The following is a 19,004-nucleotide window of genomic DNA, read 5'->3' as shown; positions in this document are numbered from 1 at the left end:
AATAAGAGGAAGGGGCCGTTGAGACCGGTTCCATGGCAAGGACAGCCACCCAGAGGGGCCCTGGCCTACAGGGTGCCCTCAGCCCGCTTCTCAGGCCCCAGGCCGGGGCGGGGCGGGGCGGGCGGCCACCGGGTTCCCGCGGCCGCCGCCAGAGGGCAGCCAGGGAGCGCGCCGGCGGCCGGCGGGACCCCAGGTGAGTCTGGCTCCAGGGGGGGTGCCCCCGTTTCGGGGCCGAGTGTGCGAGGACTGGGGAGTGCGTGAGGCTCGGTGGCGGGGACCTCGGGGGCACGCAGAGCAGCCCCGGAGCGGCGGGCGAGCGCCGGGAGCTGTTGCACACGGGGTGGGGGCGAGCCCGGGGGCGGCGGGGCGCGCGCAGGGCCCGAGCCGCGCTCCCTGCTTCCTTCCCTCCCTCCCGCCTCGCGCGCCCGCAACCCGGGGCTGGTCTCGAGCGGCCCGGGGCAGCGCCTGGGCCCGGCCCCCGAACGCCTGGCGCTCCGCGTCCGGCTCGCAGCCTGCCGGGGACCCTCGGGGAGGAGGGGGCCGGTCGTCCGCCCGCGCTGAGGGACCGCGGGGCCGGGCGGGGGCGGCCGAGTGGGGGAGGGAGTGGGCGGCCGAGGGCGGCGGCGACCAGCAGGCGGCGCTGCGGCGAGCGCTCCGGCGGGCGCGTCAACAAGTGCGGTGTTTACCGAGCGCCTGCGAGGCGCGCACGTGTGCAGGAGGGGCCTCGGGGCCTCGCGGGGACGGCGCGCACCGCCCCTCCGCGCTCGGCCTCGCTTTCCGTGAGGAACCCAGGTGATGGGCGTGGGCACCCGGGCGGGCCTGGGCCCTGGCCCTTGCGGCTTTCGCCCCTGGTTAGGTGGTCAGGATGGCACTTGGTGAACAGGAGGGTGTGAGGAGGGCGGGATGGAGATAGCTCTCGCTGGCCAGACAGGATTCTTCGCCACCTCTCAGCCTTAGAGTCCTGCCCTAGGTTTTTTTTTCCAGTCCTCCCGAAACCCTGTGCTCTCCTGTGGGGCCCACCTCTTTTTCCCAGGCCAAGGTTTGGAGGAAGTGTAGAAATCCACCCCGGGTGCCTCACTGCCTTCAGGATGAAGGCTCTGGGCTCACAGCGGTGCTGGTGACACCTGAGCTGTTGGGGTGGAACCCTTCCTTGGGCTGCAGCGAGGTCTCTGATGGAAGTTGGAGAATTTTGTCCCTTGCCTGGCTGCTCAGATGGCTGAGGACCTGCGTGGTCTGTAATACCTCCATCCTCCCCCCGCTCCCCCCGAGTCCCGGAGGTAGCCCTGGAGAGGGGTGTGATGCTGGAGGTGGAAACCCATCCTCAGGGAGTTCAGGGCCAGGGGGATTCAGGGAGAGATCAGACTCCATCTGTGTAGCTACTTGGGAACCTCCCAGCATCCAGAGATCTGGGGGAGTCAGGGTGTCCCTGGACACCCTGGTAAGAGCATTGGCAGAGCCAGGGCTGCAGTCCAGCCTCTGCCCCTCCCTCCCCCACACCTTGGGCGATTGTGCCCTTCCCCGGGTGTCCATGTCCCCTCCATCCTCCTGCCTCTGACATCCCCTTGGCCTCCCATCTCTTGGAGGAAAAATCACATTCATCGGAGCAATAAGCTTCATTTCCTCTTTTCTCTCACTGTCACATTTTCCCAACAAGTGCTCTGCACCTGCTGCCTGCCTCTTGGCTCCATGCCGCCCCTCTTAATCCTTCACGCCTGGCTCCTGGCCCCACCACTTGCTGAAACTGCTTCCCTGAAAGTCAGCTTGTTTCCAAACACCACTCTTTTGTTGGCCTGGTCCTGCTGCCGGTCCTTCTACCCAGGAAGCAGACCCTGGTGGGCCTGTGCTGTCTTTGCAGCCATCTCAGCTGTGGTTTCTGGGACACCCCTCTCTCCTGGTTTTGTTCGTATTTCTCCATCGTTTCTTCTCCTCTTCTGACCCCTCTTCCCGCTTTTCTGGGATGTTTTGTGAGCCCTCGTGTTTAGCTTCTCAGAGAAATGGCATCAGGAGCCTTCAGGAAAGTCCCCCCGACCCTGGATTTGAGCTCTAGTCCTGGCTCCTTGGATGCCCAGTGACACCCCAAACTCGGCATGTCCTCCTCGCAGGCAACTGCCCTCTCTCACTCCTCAGCGGTGGGTCCTCCCTCCCCCACCCCTTGCCTTTGTCACACTGTTCCCTGAATTGTCTCGCTTTTCCCTGCACCTTTGTGACTAGGCAACTACTCCAGGCCTTAAACATCTCAGGCCAGAGTTCAGAGGCCCTTTAACTTGTCTGATGCTAGAATCCCTTCCAGCCCCACCGTCCATCTGGCATGTTGCCTCTAGACCCATGGTCCCTGGATAACTGCTGCTTTTCCCCTGTCACTGACCCTCTCCCCTGGGAAGTCTTCAGAGGCTCCCAGTTTCCTCCCGCACAAAGCTCAGCTCCTCCACCTCGTTTAGTTCCTCAGTCACGTGGCCTCAGTCTCTGGAACGAATTTCCAGTCCTCAGACTTCTTCCCTCTCTACCGTGGTTGGCCCTCTTGGCCTTAGTTTTTGGGACCCAGCTCAGAGGATGTCTCCTGGGAAAGCTTTGCCTCTCCTAGCTGCACTGGGGACCCCTTCCTTGGCCTCAGGACCGCAGCTGTCTGTCTGCTGTTCACAGTTCCCTTTGTGTCCCTGAACCCTCTTTCCTTCCTTCTGGATCCCCAGGATCAGTACGCTGGTACCCTGTCAATGCTCAGTGAAGAAATTGCCTTCCCCAGACCTCCAAGAATATCTCCGGTCATCCTTAAGAGTCTGGTTCATGGCCCACCTCCAGATTCCCACTGGCCTGCACTCCTGCTGGGCTCACGGATGGATTCATTACACTTTGTGCCACCCAATTTGATCTTTTGTTATCTACTGTTAGCCTCTGATTGTATCATGGGTGTGAGAGATGCTTTTCCAGCTCTTAATCATAGCAGCTGTTTATCGAGTGGTCAGTACGTGCTGGATGTGCACTGCTCTTTCCAAGCTGATCTTCCCTTGTGTGTGTTATCCTTGCAACACCCAGAGGGATCGGTGCTACGATTCTTATCTTTGTTCTGCCTGTGAGGACACAAGCCCAGTGAGGACCAGGGACCTGCCTAAACCTCACAGCTTGTAGGTGGCCAGAACAGAGGTTGGAACTCAAGTCTGTCTGACTCCTGAGCCTATTTTTTGATAGTAGGATTTGCTGCTTGTCCAGGAAAGCATATGCTTCAGTCTAGGGAGTGTGTTACAGGTCCTCTTGGCACCTGGCCCAGGTGTTTGGGAAGTACTGGTGGTGGGGTTGCCTGGTTGCTTGGGACTCCGCTGGACTCCAGGAAAGGACTCTGGGACAGAAGCAGATGGTTAATGGTGGGACCAGTGACTAAGGGAGACTGTGACAACTGTCCCAGAGGCCTTTGAAACAGGCTGTGTGTGTGTGAACGTGTGTATGTGTGTCTTAGGTAAAAGTTGTGGAACAGAGAACCCCCATGGAGCCCTCAGATCATTTCTGTCTCTTTGGACACTTTTAATGCTTTTTTTTTTTTGGTAAACAAAATCAGCGCCACCTTCCACATCCCCAAACAGTTCCACCTTCAACTAAGTTTCTTTAGGCGCTGCCCTGCCCATCCCTTCACAGGTCACTGTCATATGAAAATGAGTTCCTGCTGTGAAACACTGTTGCCATGGCAACCAGTAGTGCAAGTCTCTTGCTCCAAGGTCTCTGCACCATTTGCTTTGATGGGGCTTTTTCAGCCTTTGTCGCCTAAAAAAAAAAAATTAAATATTCTACTTTACACTCCTTTTGCATGGACATTTAAAACATTTGTTTCTTTCAGGCAGCGATTTCTAGGCACTGTTAGTGCCCCAGCAGCTTGTCACCAGACTGCTGGCACACCATTAACAATGACCCCAAATGGTGCCTCTGGTTTAGGTCACCTGCTGAGTGAAATCCAGTGCCCTGTGGGTACAAGGCCAGTGGCTGCGGCCTCCATGCATCCTCAGTGTCTGGAGAGGCAGAAGGAGAGCCGTCTGGTGGTGGGGAGGGCTTGTTGAGACAGCTCTGTTCCAGTTGGAGGTGGTGACATTGTTTGTCTTTAGAGGCTGTCTCCTGTGGGAGGGCCTTGTGCACCTCTCCTGGCAGGGCGCTCAGAAAGACAGGGTGCCTTTGGCAGTAACCACAGCTACTAACTTTGATGAGTGCTTACTGTGTGCAGACCCTGTTCCCTTATTTAATCCTCAACCCAGTAGAAGCAGCAGTCTTATTATTTTCCCCATTTTACAGGTAGGGAAGATGATGCACAGAGAGGTTAAGTGCTTGCCCAAGGACACACAGCAAATAGGCAGTAGAGTTGGGCTTTAGCCCTAGGAAGCTGGACTCCTGTGGCCAGTGCTCTTTACTTGGCACCACATAGATAGTGAAAGGACTATGTTTTAAAAAATGAAAGGGTGAATTGGAGAGGTCAGAGCGGTTAGCTTTCTCAAGATTTGATTTAAAGCAGTAGTTTTCAACTTTTTATGTCTTCTGAGAGTCAAAAGGCTGCAGTGAAAAGGCATGTACTAGAATGTTCACAGCAGCACTGTTTGTAATGGCCAACAAACTAGAAATCAGCCAATGGCCATGGGCAGTAGGATGGACAAATACACCGGGGTGAATATGTGGAGCAGAACACCATACCCCAGAACAGTCTACAGCCACACAGAACAGTGTGGACGAATCACACAAACACTGTCGAGCAAAGGGGCCAGATGGAAAAGAGCATGTAACATGTGGTTTCATTTATATAAAGAGCAAAAAAAGGCAGAATGAGTATAAGGTGTTGGAAGTCAGGGTAGTTGGTCCCAGGGGCACAAGGAAGGCTCCTGGGAGGCTGGTGATGTTCGGTTTCTTTATCTGGGTGTTGGTCATATAGGTGTGTTTATATTCTCAAAATTCACCAATTTTGGTATGTGTACTTGTGGATGTGTTTGTGTGTGTGTGAGAGAGATACTTCTATATCATTTACCAAAACGGAAACAGACAGCAGTGGCCCTAAACACAGGAATGAATACCGACGCTCCATTGCCTTATAGGGGCATCACTTCCTTTGACATCACTGTACCTGGAATCTTGGATTTCTTCGGAGAGGTGGAAGGTGATGTGAGGGTGGGAGCCCAGGTTCTGGGTTGGAGTTTGGCTTTGGGGATGTGGGAACAGGGCCAGGGGCAGCTCTGGTTTCCTCCCGTCCCCCTCCACTCTGTTGGATTTGGGGTGAGTTTGCAAAGCTAGGAGGTGGCTGGTTGGATTCCACTAAGTCCATGAAGTGGTCCTTTTCTCTCTGTTGTCAACAGAGACTAGGGGTCAAGGAGGTGATGTGTTTCGCCTTCTGCTGGTTGAAGGGTGTCTGGTTGCCGTGGAGAAACCGCAGCACACAGCTGACGCTGCAGCCCTCTGCACAGACATCCTCACCCCTCCCATAGCCACGCACTGCCTGCAGAACACAGTATTTCAAGGATTGCGCCAGCCTGGAGTGTAAGTGGTGTTCACTGGGAGATCAGCCCCTCCTTTCACATGGCAGTTATAAGCTGCTAAAAATACTGGAGCACCTTATGTAAGACGGCCCTTACGTAGTTAGCACCTTATGTAAAAGCACGTAGTAACCACGGACAATTAATGAATCAGTGTTGCGGTGACCGTGGGGGACATCACCATGGAGTTGGTGGCTGACTTGCCAGGTGAGGAGGGTGAATGACCATCAGTATCCAGCCCCGCCTGACTCCCTCAACTGCACTCACACCTCATTTATATGTCCATGCATTTTCACCTTTGGGCCTGGCCCATCCAAGCAGCCGAGTTGATGCCAGGGTTTGTACACTTTCTTCTTGCTCAGCCCTCATCCCCTTCTCATTTACTGATAGAGCATCCTCTGAAGCTCAGAAGGGGCTCAGAGGGCCTCCTCCCCATTCAAGAGTCCCCTCTGTGAGGAGCCAGGAGGGTGGCCATTGGCTTGAGTGCTGCCTGTGAGCAGGGCAGCCCATCTCATAGTTGGATGATGTTTGAATAGTTAAGGGAGAGCGATGGGACAAAACCAAGGTGCAGAACATGCCAGGTTGGCCAAAAGCTGAAACTGACAAGAAGACATTTCACAGTGATCAGGTTTTTAAACCCATGGGATCGGAGGCTTGGAAAGGACAGCAATTTGGAAGGACCTGTTAAAGTAAAAAGCCCTATATCATAGGATTCTACCTCTCAGGATCTGTCCTAAAGGAACCGTGGCATGTGTACAGAGGTGAGGACGTTCTGGGACAGCCTTTGTGACAGTTTGTAGTCAGCAGTGAAAAACGGTGCATGCGCGGTTTGAATGTTTGCTGGTGGTAGGATCCGTCTGTTGACTCACATTTTCGTATGGGGAAGACTGCAGTTTTGTTTTTTTTAATTGAAGTATAGTCAGTTACAAAGTGCCCATTTCTGATGTACAGTGCAATGTCCTAGTCATGCATATACATACATACATTCATACTCTGCAGCTTTGAAAAAAAATTAGTTAGACCTTTCTGTAACAATAGTGATGAATCTCTAAGATTATAAGGTGAAGAAAACAAGTTTCTAAGTGCTAAGTACATTATGATGACTTTTATAGAAATGGATACACATAGTCCCCCATACTTCATGTGAATACAAATACCTGTAACACACATCTACACGTGAAAGCATACAAAAAGGTCTAGAAAAATGCATTCCAGACTTATAGCTGTTCTCTCCATGGAAGGGGGAGGGGACCCAGGATTGTATGTGTGTTGGGGGAGGGGGATGATCAAAGAAAAATTTAGCCTTCTCTGTCATTTTAAATTTTTAAAATAATTTGATTGATGTATAATTTATATACCTCAAATTATTCATTCATCTTCAGTATACAATCTGTTTTAAATTTTTTAAAGGGAAAGTAATTATATAATTAAAAATTAATGTCTAATTTAACCCTCTTCCTGATGCAAGAAGCCTTCCTCTGTCCATCCCTGAGGCATGGATGGAGTGTGAAGCAAAGCTCATTGTATGGTGTTTTGCATTTAGGGGCAGCTCATATAGGTAGAAATTCTTTCCTCTTTTGAGCTGAGATCTGCCTCTTTGTCACTCTGCTTTTGGGTCTGTCTCTTTGGTGCTATCTCAGGTAAGTCTGCCCTTTTGCAGGGGGCAGAGTTTTCACTGGTACAAGACCTCATTCCTGCCTCCTCTGGGAAGAGGGACTTGCCTCTTTTAGGGCTTCCTTGTAGAGTCTGTAGGGTGATAGGGACCACAGTCCAGGCTGTGCTGGGCACCTGTCTTGTCAACCATCTGCCTAAAGTTTTGCAGAACTGGACCCATTGTCCCTAATGTTGCTTGAACATGACGTTTATTGGTTTATTTTTTTTTTGAATCTTAAAAGTAATTCATATTCATTATGGAAAATTTCAAAAATACACAAAAGCACAAAGAAGAAAATAAATATCTGCGATTCCCAACCTCCAGAGATAACCACTGTTTAATGTTTAAAGGTTGAGATCACTCTATAGAGATTATTTTATAACCTGCATTTTATTTAACATTTTCTTACCCCAGGAATATTAACTGAGATATATGTAATATAATTTTTTCTCAATCCAGTGTTTGTTTTTCTTGTTATTATTAAACTTGGAGAAGTTTCTAATGTTTATGTAGTGTTGTGGACTGAATATTTGTGTTCTCCTGAAATGCCTATGTCAAAGCCCTAATTCCAGTGTGGTGATATTTGGAGATGGGAGTTTGGGAGGCAGTTAGGGTGAGGTGAGGCCACGAGGATGGGGCCCTCCTGATTAGACTAGTGCCTTTATAAGAAGAGATACCAGAGAGCTCCTTCCTGCCATCCCCCCCATGCAATGAAGAAAGGCCAGCTGAACACACAGCAAGAAGGCTGCTGTCTACAAGCCAGGAAGTGAGCCCTCACTGAGAACTGAACTGGCTGACACCTTGATCTTGAACGTCTAGCCTCCAGAACTGTGAGAAATAGGTATCTGTTGTTTAAGTCACCCAGTCGATGGTATTTGCTTGTGGTGGCCCGAGAAGACTAACCCACATGGTTAAGTCCATCAGTCCTTTCATTGTATGATTTCTTCCCTTGCTTTTGGGTTTGAAAGGTCTTCCCCACCCCAAGTTCAGATAAATATTCGCCTGTATTTTCTTCTAGTTCTTCATTTGGTGTCAGCTTTTCTTTTCAGCTCTCTCTTTTCCATTGAGCTCTAATCCTACCAAAATTTACTTTATTTTATAGTATGAAGTCAGACTCTGATTTTATCTCTTTCCAAATTGTTGAGCAATTCTTTTAGTTCAATTCCTCTTCCTACCAACTACATTTGAAAATTCATTTTTATTTTTTGAATATTCAGTTGACCCTTGAATAACGTGAGTTTGAACTGTGTGCGTTCACTTATATGCAGATTTTTGTCATTAAATAAGTACTGTACAGTCCGGGGCTGGCTGAATTCGAGGATGTGTCACCATGGATATGGAAGGCCGAAGGTAGAGTTATACAGAAATTTTTGACTGCACGAGGGCAGGTGCCTCTGACCTTCCGACCCCATGTTATTGAAGGGTCAACTGTACATTACAATCAAAAACAATGACAAACAATGAGAATCTCCCTCTCCTTCTCCCATAGCCTCCCAGGTCCAGTAACCTGTGTTACTGGGTTAGTAGATTTCGGTCTTGGACACTAGGTTTCCTTCTGCCTTCCCCCGACTGACTCTAAATGGTGGCTTTATCGTAGAGCAAAACCTATAGGGGCTTCCAGGTTTCTCTTTTTTCATTAACCGATCTTTTTTCCTTCCTCTATCACATTTTTTTTTTATTATGACTTTACAACACCTGGCAGTGCAGATTCTTTCTCAACATCTTTTTGGTTCTGCATGCCTACTTATTCATTCTTCTTGGTGAAATTTATAATCATTTTATAGCTTTTCTACACATATCATTAGAATCTAATTTGGAGTGACATTAAATTTATAAGATAATAATATTGAATTTTTCTCCCTAGAACTATGGTCTGTCCCATGTTGATTCATGTCTTCCTTCCTCTTTTTTTTTTTTTTTTTAATCACATCCACTAAAGTTTCCTAGATTACTTTATGGGGGTTGTGAACATTTCTTGTTACGTTTGTTCCTAGGTGCCTTTTTTTTTTTTTTTTTTTTTTGCACAATCTAAATACATCATTCTCTCTTTATTCTCACCCTTCCTTTATATCAGTGAGTCTTTTTGGGGGGTGGGTAATCAAGTTTATTTATTTATTTTTAGAGGAGGTACTGGGGATGAACCCAGGACTTTGCATGCTAAGCATGCACTCTACCACTGTTCCTAGGTGTTTCATGTTTTTTTATTGCTAGAGAATGGGATCATTTCTCCCTGATCTTATTTATAATTGGGTATTGTTGGGATATAAGAAAGTATTTAATTTAAAAAATTATTGTGAAATCTCTCTCTATATATAAATGCAAATAAAACATATATGTACAGTTTAAAGAAGAAGAAAAAAGCAGACATATGCCCCGCTAACTGAAGAATTAGAGCATCAACAGCCCTTTAGAAATTGCTTTTATGTCTCTCCTTAGGTGAATCTGCGTCTCTCCTCATCCCCAGGGGATACTCCAGCCTGAATTCTGTTATCATCATTAACCTGCTGTTCTTTACAGCCTTACACTGTAGGTTTATGTCTTTAAAGAATATGTTTGTTTGGTTTTTTTAAATTGAAGTACCATCAGTTACAATGTGTCAATGTCCCAGTCATGCATATACATACGTATATTTGAAAACAATATGTTTTTTAAATGTTAGATACTTTTGAACTTTTATAAATGCAGTCACAATGTATTCCAGTTTTTTAATAGGTCCATCTGTGTGTTCTTGAGATTCATCCTGTAGTATGTAGCCATAGTTCATTCCTTTTTTTTACTGCTCTGTGTAAAGGTACTCAGTTTACTTATCCCCTCCACTTGTTGATGGGCATTTGGGTTGTTTCCGCTTTTCTTCACTGTTGCCAACATCTTTTCTGTGTGTGAGTTTCTCTAGGATGTGTACTTGGGAACAGGATGGTGAGGTCATAGGGTCTGTGTGTCTTCACCTTCCCTTGTTCTCTGGAGTCTGAAGCAGTGTGTCTTTCCTCCAGCCCTGGACCAGAATGATTATTCCTCTACGCCCTCACTATTATTTAGTACCATCCACACTTTCAGTTTTTGCCAGTGTGCTAAGTGTGAACCAGTATCTCATGGTGGTTTAACTTGGCGTTTTGGTGATTACTGCTCAGGTTGAACATGTTTATGGGCTACTTGTGTTTACTCATTTACACGCCCGTACTTTTCTTTACCCATTTTTTTTCCTATTAGATTATTGCTGATTCATAAAAGATCTTCCCATATTCCCATTCTGATACAAATCCTTTGTTTATTATGTGGTGCAAATGCTTGTCTCGGTGTGTGGCTTGCTTTTTCACTATCTTAATAGCATCTTTTGATGAACAAAACAGTCAGATACTTTAGCAAGCTTATCATTAACTGGGTTTCAATATTTGTTTATGTTTCTTTTGTTTTGTGGTAAAATGTGTGTACGGTGAAATGCACAAATCTTCCGTGTTTCATCCAAAGAGGTCAGATAAACGCATATGTCTGTGCAACCCAAACCCCTATCCAGTTAAAGAACATGGCCATCACTCCAGAAAGTTCCCTCATGCCTCCTCCCAGGCAGGACCCTTCCCTGCACTCCCAGAATCAACCATTCTGATTTTTCCCCCAGGTCAGTTTTGCCTGTGCTGGAAGTTCATATAAATGAAATCGTACGGTATACACTCTTTTGTCAAGGTCTTCTTTCACTCTGACTTGACATATGTTTTGAGATTCTTTCCTGTTGTTATGTTGTATCAATAGCTGCTTCCTGTTTATTGTGGAGCAGTATTTCACTGTATGAATATGTATAATTTGCTTATCCATTCACCTCTTAAAATTTTTTCTTTTCTTTTGGTGGGGGGAAGAAATTAGGTTTGTTTATTTAATGGAAGTACTGGGGATTGAACTCAGGACCTTGTGCATGCTAGGCATGCACTCTACCACTGAGCTACACCCTCCGTGCCTCCATTCACCTATTAATAGAGCCATAGAGCCATGGGCTGTTTTTAGTTTGGGGCTATAATAAATGGAGTGGCCGTAAGTCTTCTAGTTAACACATATTTTCATTTATCTTACATATGCTGTTGTTTATCCCTAACTTTAAATTGAGTTCCCAGTTTTGAAATAATTTTCTCTCCGTCCCCAGTGGAAAGTTAATGGAGAACACCAGCTTAATTTAGAAGGTGAAAGGTAGGTGTATGTATTATTTTCCAGACTTCATTTTTGGAAACCAGGTTCATTTCTCTTGCTCCTCGGTGTAGAGCGCAGAGGTTAGGTGAGGGGGCGTCTGGTGCGGCGATCAGAACACTAGGGCTAGACCCCCAAGTTCTTTCATGCCATCCCTCAGGAATCCTTTGCCTAAGAAGGCTCAACATTGAAATTGTTCTGCTCTAAGTGGGGCCTCATTTACAGGTAAAATAGGAAATGAATTCTCTCCTGGTTTCTTTACTGTCATCGAATCACACGGGTTAGTGACAGGAAATGACCCAATTTCAACTGGTCTGAGTTGTCAGTGCTTGTCCTTGTTAATGTCAGGATCTGGGCTGGTATTTGATCAGAGGGACGGTGCCGTGGGTGAGGTTCGCCCAGGAAAGGTCAGAGATGAATGTGAAATTCTTTTGAACCCCAAATGGCAGCACTCCATCCAGGCTGTGTCTTGGAGCAGCCACCAAGCTGCCCACGTCTCCCAGGTGTCCTTCCTCTGCTTTTCTCGAGAGGCAGTTCCCACGGTGACCTTCTCTCCCCACCAGTTCTAATCCTGCTGGTGGTTGGCCTCATTCACAGAAGCCACTGCTGGAGGGCCGATGACTCCTGCCTGGACACGAGGACCTTTTTCCCATTTTCTGGGCTTGTAAGGACCTTGCACTTCTAACTTGAGCACAGTAGAAAATGGATGTGGTGCTTAGCCACACGATCCCCCCATCTCTAGGGTTCCGTGGAGTAGGTAACTAGCGGCTTTGAGTATCTTGCTTGGCCAGAGCTGCTGCAGGTGGCTGTGGACGTGGTGGGCTGCCAAAGTCATCTTTGCCGGTTGAGGGCCATATGAGGGGACTGCATGGAAGAGGGCTTCGATTTGCAGCTTATGATGGTGATTTTCTCACAAATGGACATGAAACATCTTGTTTTAGCATCATCAGTCTATGACAGCAATTTTCTCCATGAAGGGGCATCTCCTCTTCCATCACATAAAAGGGCCTTGTGGTCTGGGATGGCCTCAGGCTTCCCCAGACTTCAGGTTTGGGTGTCATGGGTTGAACTGGGTCACCTTCAACAGGGTGATGGGGCATAATTTAGCAAAAGGGGAAACTTGGGAGTGAGAAGGTCCTGTATGGACTCTAAAATGCCTTTATAGAATTAAGACTTTGCATCTAGGTCACTCTGAGGTCAGGGCAGAGAGGACAGGCCCATGGGGCAGCCAGGACTCAACCGTGGGCTGACTTGATATCCAGAGCACAGGCTCACACAGCAGCTCGTCAGGGGCTGAAGGTTTGCACTCCAGGGACCATCGCCTTAGAGGATGTTCACTGGACCTCACTCTCAATGGGGGGCTCTGCCAACAGATGTAGAATGTGGACTCTCAGTGTGGGAATCTGGGACAGGCATGGGGGTGGGGAGCAGATTGAGGCAGGTTGGAGGAGCTGGAAGTAGATTCAGGGAGGGCTGGCTGGCATGAGGGACGTGGTGAGAGTGTAGGTTTAGTGGGAAGGAAGGTCAGGTGCATCTCCAGAGGTTGGCAGATGGGAATTGAGTCGGGCCCTCTGCAGAGGCTCATCACACAGGCCAGGCCAGCAATGGGCAGCCTTAGGACAGATCTTCAGAAGTGCGGGGGATGAGGCCTCAACAAGGAGGAGAGTTGGCCAGAAGCCCAGTGCTCAGTGTCTCCAGATGTGGGTGGGCCCAGCACGAGCAAGGCAGAAGCTGAATTGCTAAGTGGCTGAGGGCTCCACTCTGGGTTCAGACTTGTAGGCTTTCATCCTGGCTCTACTACTCGCTCACCCTGTGGTCTTAAGAAGTTGTTTTGCCTCTGTGGACCCCAGTTTCCTCATCTGTAAAATGGAAGTAATAACAGTATGTGTCTCATTGTCCAGAGGACTAAATGAACAGCTGTGTACAAAGCATTTGGAACAGTGCTTGGTGCGTGGATGGTGGTTATTATTGTTAGTATTGAGGTCTCCCCAGTTTGGCCTGATGTGTGTCCTTTGGCCCCCGAGCTGCCTGCAAATGGGGCTCACACTCAGCCTTGAAGGCTGCTGCTTTCATTTTATATTGAATTCTGCAGCCCACGTGCTTGCCTTGTTTCTACAGTTGCTGGAAATCTCAGTCAGATGTGTTGCATCTGATTTCTAGTGACACCTCCTCCTTCTGCTTTCTGCCGGGCCTCTGTTCTCTTTGATCCTCAAATGGTTTATTTTTTACTGTGTTCAGCCCCTAAACTTCCTCCTTAAAGTAAGCAGTAATAAGTTTCCAATGAATAAATATAATTTTTGGTCCTACATTGAGTCAGAGCTACAGTGTAAGGAGGCATGTATGCTCTGCCCACCCATGTCCCTGTTCCCTCCTCTCTACCCGAGTCTGGAGGGTCAGTTGAGGCAGTAAGAAAAGTCTGCCCCTGGGACAAGTTAGGATTCACAACAGATATTCTGGCTGTGAAGATCTTCTGGCTGTGAGAAGAAACTGCAGCTATTCCAGTGCTGGAATTGGTGAGAAGGTAGGTGGAGGAGGACAAAGACTAATTCTTATTAAGCACCCACTGTGCACCTGGCACTGTGTAGGTACTTAATACACTTTGGGCTGCTTCAGGAGGCTGGTAGATGACTATCCTAGGTGTGGGATTATAGAATTCTGGAAAGTTTAATCTGTAAGTCTGTAAGTGGGATGTGGATTTGATTGTAGAATCAGCCTGGACCCAGTTGTGGGCCATGTGAAGGACCTGATGTGAGACCTTCCCCAGGACATCCTGCCACTCTTCAGACTTGTCAGGGCATATGTCTCAGTCATTTATACGTCAATATTGCTGTGTAACAAAACACCCGCAAACCTACGGGCATATGGCAATAAATATTTATTCCTCCCTCACGTATCTGTGGATTGGGTGGGCTTTGGCTGACCTAGGCTGCTCTCAGTGGGACATGGTTGGCTTCAAGCTGTGAGCTGGGTTTAGGTCTGTTTCCTGTGTCTCTTATCCCACTTGGACCATTGACCACCAAGGCACATTTGTGTCACAGTTACAGGCAGGAATGCAAGAGTGCAAGCTCAGTTGCACAAGTCCATTTCAAGCCTCTGCCCATATCATATCCACTGACATCCCATTGGCCAAAACAAATCATATAACCCATTGCAAGCCAAGGGACAGGGAAGTACACTGTCCACTCTTAGGCCATGGCAGAGTGTGGCTATTTCATACTGTTACAGAGAGTGAAGAATTGACACCAATAATTCAGCCTACTTTAGGATGAGTTTCCTTCATTCATTGAGTAAATATTTTTTGAAAGGCTACAATATGACTGGCACTGTATTGTCTCTGAGGATAGAGTGGTGAACAAAACAAGCCTGGCCCTTGCCTTATGGAACTTACATTCTAGTGATGGAAGCAAACTAGAGAGCTCTTTCTACCATTAACTGTTTAATTGCGGTTGTGATCACCACTACAGAGGACAAGTACAGAGCACTGGGGGGCATGTACAAAAGGACCCGACCTAGTCCAGGGAGGAAGAGATTGTTGAGCTCAGAACTGAAGAGTAAGACTTAGTTAGGCAAAGGATCCTTAATAAGATTAACAGTTGACTTCTTATCTGAAATCATGGAAGCCAGAAGGCAACGGAACAACAAAGTACTGAGACAAAAAGACCATCAACCAAGAAGTCTATGTCCAGAAAAAACATCCTTTATGAATGAAGGAGAAATCAAGATGTCCCAGATAAATAAAACCTGAGTTTGTTGCTGTAAGACCTACCCTACAAGAAATACTATAGAGAGTACTTCAGGCTGAAACAAAAGGACACTGGACAGTGACTCAAATTCACATGAAGAAATAAGGAGCACCTTTAAAGATATAAATGTATTTTGTTTTAACTCTTTTCTTCTCCTATCTGTATAAAGTAATAATTATAAAACCGTGCTGACAGGCTTATAATGTATAAAGATGTAATTTGTATAGCAATAATGGCATAAAACAAGGGGGAGGGAACAGAGCTGTATTAAAGCAAAGTTTTGTATATATTGAAATTAAGTTGGCATTAAGCAGAACTAGATTGTTTTAAGTTTTAAAATGTTAGTTGTAAGAGAATTAAAATGGTATGCTAGAAAATACCTATTTAACACAAAAGAAGGCAGTAATGAAAGAATATAGGAACAAGACATAAGACTATATAGAAAACAAATAGCAAAATGATATAAATCATGTCTTATCAGTGATTAAGTTAAATGAAAATGGACTAAAAACTCCAATAAAAAGACAGAAATTGAAAGAACAAGTTCGAAAACCCAACTCTGCTTTAGATTGAAAGATACACACAGGTGGGAAATAAAAGGATAGAGAAAGATAGACCACATGCACAGTAACTAAAAGAAATGTGAAGTGGCCATTCTAATATCAGATAATATAGACTTCAAGACAAAAATATTTCCTAGAGACAAACAAGGACATTTTGTAATGATAAAAGTGTCGATCTATCAAGAATATATACCAATTATAAACACGTATGCACTTAACAACAGGAAACCCCAAATATACAAAGCACAAAGTAACAGAAGTGAATGAAGAAATAACAATAGTTGGAGACTTTAAGGTTCCACTTCCAATAATGGACAGAACAGGTAGTCAGAGGAACAATAAGGAAATAGAAGACCTGAAAAACACTGTGAACCAAGCAGACCTAACAGCTATCCACAGAGCGCTCCACCCAGCAACAGCAGAATACACATCCTTCTCATGTGCACACGAAGTGTTCTCCAGGAGTCATAAAACAAGCCTCAATAAATATAAAAGGATTGAAATCATACAAAGTGTGTTCTTTGACTATAGTGGAACAAAATTAGAAATCAGTAACAAAAAGGAAATTTGGGAAATCCACAAATATGTGGAAGGTTAAAAGGTTCCTAAAATATCAATAAGTCGAAGAAGAAGTCATAAGAGAAATTAGAAAATACTCTGAGATGTATGAAAAGGAAAATACAACGTACCAAAACTTACAGCATGCTGCAGAAGCAGTGCTTAGGAGGAAATTTATAGCTGTAAATGCCTGTATTAAAAAAGAAGAAAGACTTCAAATCAGTAGCCTTCTTCTACCTGAAGAAACTAGAAAAAGAGCAAACTTAATCCCAAGCAAACAGAAGGAAATAATTCATAAAGATTAGAGCACAGAAAAATGAAACAGAGACTAGAAAAGACCGTCTATTGTATGATTCTATTTATATGAAATGTCCAGAATAGGCAAATCCATAAAGACAGAAAGTAGATTAGTGGTTTCCAGGAGTTGGGGAGACGGGGGAATGGGCAGTGACTGCTAATGGGTAGAGTTTCTTTTTGGGGTGATGAAAATATTCTGGAATGAGATAGTGGTGATGGTTGCCTAACTCTGAATAAACAGAAACCACTGAATTGTACATTTTCATAGGGTCAGTTTTATGATACATAAATTAAATCTCAATACCAGTGTTAATTAAAAAAAAAAAAAAGTCAAAACAGAGGTAACTAGGTATAAGGGGTTGGGGAGGGGCAGAGCTAAGGGAAGCATTCCCCCAGCAGGAGCATCTGGTTGTCTGCAGGCCCGGAGGGGAAAGAGTGTGGTGCGTTAAGGGAAATACAGAGAGGCCCCAGGTGGGCTGGGTGGGGTGGGGTGGGAAGCCTTTGGTTTTATCATTAGAGCAGTAGAAAGCTCCTGGAGGATTTGAAGAGCTCAGTGTGACTGTGAGAAGACCAGATTGGAGAGGGCCAGGAGTGGGATTGGGGAGGCATCTCCAGTAGCCCAGGTGAGATGAACCTGCGTGACAGGGAGGTTATTGTTCAAGGTCATCCCACTAGATGGAGCCAGACCTGAGTCCCTCTGGCACCGCCACCTCTGCTCTCCGCCGGCCACTAATTTACATCCCCACAAGTGTTCTTAATCAGCCCGGAGAGTGGCGGAGGTGAAGTGGACATCATGTTAATCAGGCTAACTAGGACTGGTGGCTAATTAGGGCTAGCCTCGTTGCAAACAGTAGACATTAAACAAAATGAGGATTTATTGCCAGGACACTGGAGTATCTCACAGAAGCCCAGGCCCCTGGAACGGCTGAATCAAGCGCATGGACCAGAGGGAAACCCAGGAGCCCTCCCGCTGCCTCGTGTTTGCTCAGCCTCTATCTCGCCTCTGCTCTCCTTTCTCACTGCAGGCCACCCTTCTCCTACCGGGCACTTCCACCTGGGGAAAATGGCCCCTGCATCAGCTCCTAAGTTTGCATCTTTTTATTTCAGAGAGCAGTTAAATTGAGACTTCAATCTCTTAGCCCATTTCCCAGATTCTCAAGGGGGGGACCTCGGTACACCGGCTCAGGCTGAGTGCACCTCTGGAGGAGTCAGCTGGGCCTGAGGGTCTGGACCCAGTGTAAATTCGGGGCTTCTGGAGCCCACCCCAGAGGCAGCTGGGCAGCTACAGTAAGGCCAGGGACAGGAAGGGACATCCGATAGGATGCCAAGTGACCCTGTGTCAAGGGTCCCTCCACCCCCACTTTGAAGAACTCACCGCCTGGGATGCCTGTCCCTAGTGATTAGATACACAAGACCTTATTTTGTCACTGAAACTGGTTTGTAAACACAGCCCTCTGCCTGTCCCTCTGCCTTCCTCTTTGGGCCATCACTTTCAGCCCTTGACTGGGCAGGGAACATTCCAGAATTCAGCATTAGCCTTGCTACCTTTGTGCATTCTGTCAGTTCCCCCAGAAGAGCAAGGCCGAGCCCATGCCCTGCTGAAAAGCTTGTTGAAAGGGCCTCCATTATTGTCATTGTCTCATTTTCATCTGCTGTTTGAAACTCAGTGGAGCTGATTCAGGCGCCTGGAAACCCTGGTGACTGTGGAATAAATGGGCCTCTGATTGGGGACCGGAGGGGACAGGAAATGTCTGTGAAGTCCAGTGGAAGGCAGGTGTGAGGGTCAGCTGCCAGTCATCGCCCCAGCCCCACCTTTTCCAGCCTCAGCTCAATCCTTTTAGCTGGCCTGCAGCCGTCCTTTCTGCAGGGGATGCTGTGGTCAGGAGAGAGCCGGGGGGTGCTGGGAGCCCCAGGCCTTTCACACCCGGGGCACTGTTTCCAGTGCTGAGGAGGAGATTGATCCTGGATGGGGCTTTTTCTTTTGTTGTGAGAAGCAGGGCATTGAAGACCTTCAGTCAGGCGCTCTCTCAGACATCAGAGGGGGAGACAGGGAAGGACACTGCATGCAGATGTGGGTTCCGAAGGCTCATGTCTCTTTCAATTCCTGCAGCATTTATAGGAGGCTGTGCGGTTTGGCATCTTCTTATTCACAGCCATGTACTGGTTGCCTGGAATGTTTCTAATACTAATAATGATGCTGGTGATGTGCACGTGCCTTCCCTCTGATTAGCAAGCATGAGCCCCTCCGTTTCATGTCTGTTATAACCTAGTGAAGGAAGTAGGGCAGATTGTTTTATATGCATTTAATAGTTGATAAACCTCAGGTTGCCTGGGTGTGGGATGGAGAGGGTGTGTGAGTAATTTTTTCCCTTTCACCATCACATAGCTGGTCAGAGCTGGGACTAAAAGCCTGCCTTCTGATCTCAGACCCCAGACTGTTCATGGCAGAGTGTAATGATCTTCTGAATTCTCTCAGGCACGGACTGTAGCTTATTCTTCCCGGTTTTCCTGTCTGTCATCCATCCAT

The 19,004-nt window shown here is 47.1% G+C and overlaps 1 protein-coding gene across 4 annotated transcripts in view; it reads left to right on the top strand.

Annotated features, from left to right (window-relative positions):
• The window catches only part of RPH3AL (rabphilin 3A like (without C2 domains)), a 142,222-nt gene that overhangs the window by 18,541 nt on the left and 104,677 nt on the right, over positions 1-19,004 (top strand). Inside the window, exon 1 of one of the 4 annotated variants that reach the window (XM_031468506.2) lies at positions 167-193. The exons of the other annotated variants lie outside the window; for them this stretch is intronic. The gene's annotated coding sequence lies outside the window, so the exon portion shown is untranslated. Of the gene's footprint in view, positions 1-166; positions 194-19,004 lie in introns of those variants that run through there. 4 annotated transcript variants of the gene reach the window in all.

Source organism: Camelus dromedarius, chromosome 16 (genome assembly GCF_036321535.1).
Source record: "Camelus dromedarius isolate mCamDro1 chromosome 16, mCamDro1.pat, whole genome shotgun sequence".
In the NCBI taxonomy this organism is placed as follows: Eukaryota; Metazoa; Chordata; class Mammalia; order Artiodactyla; family Camelidae; genus Camelus; species Camelus dromedarius.
Note: the sequence above shows the minus strand (reverse complement) of the source record. Positions and strands in the feature narration are given on the sequence as shown.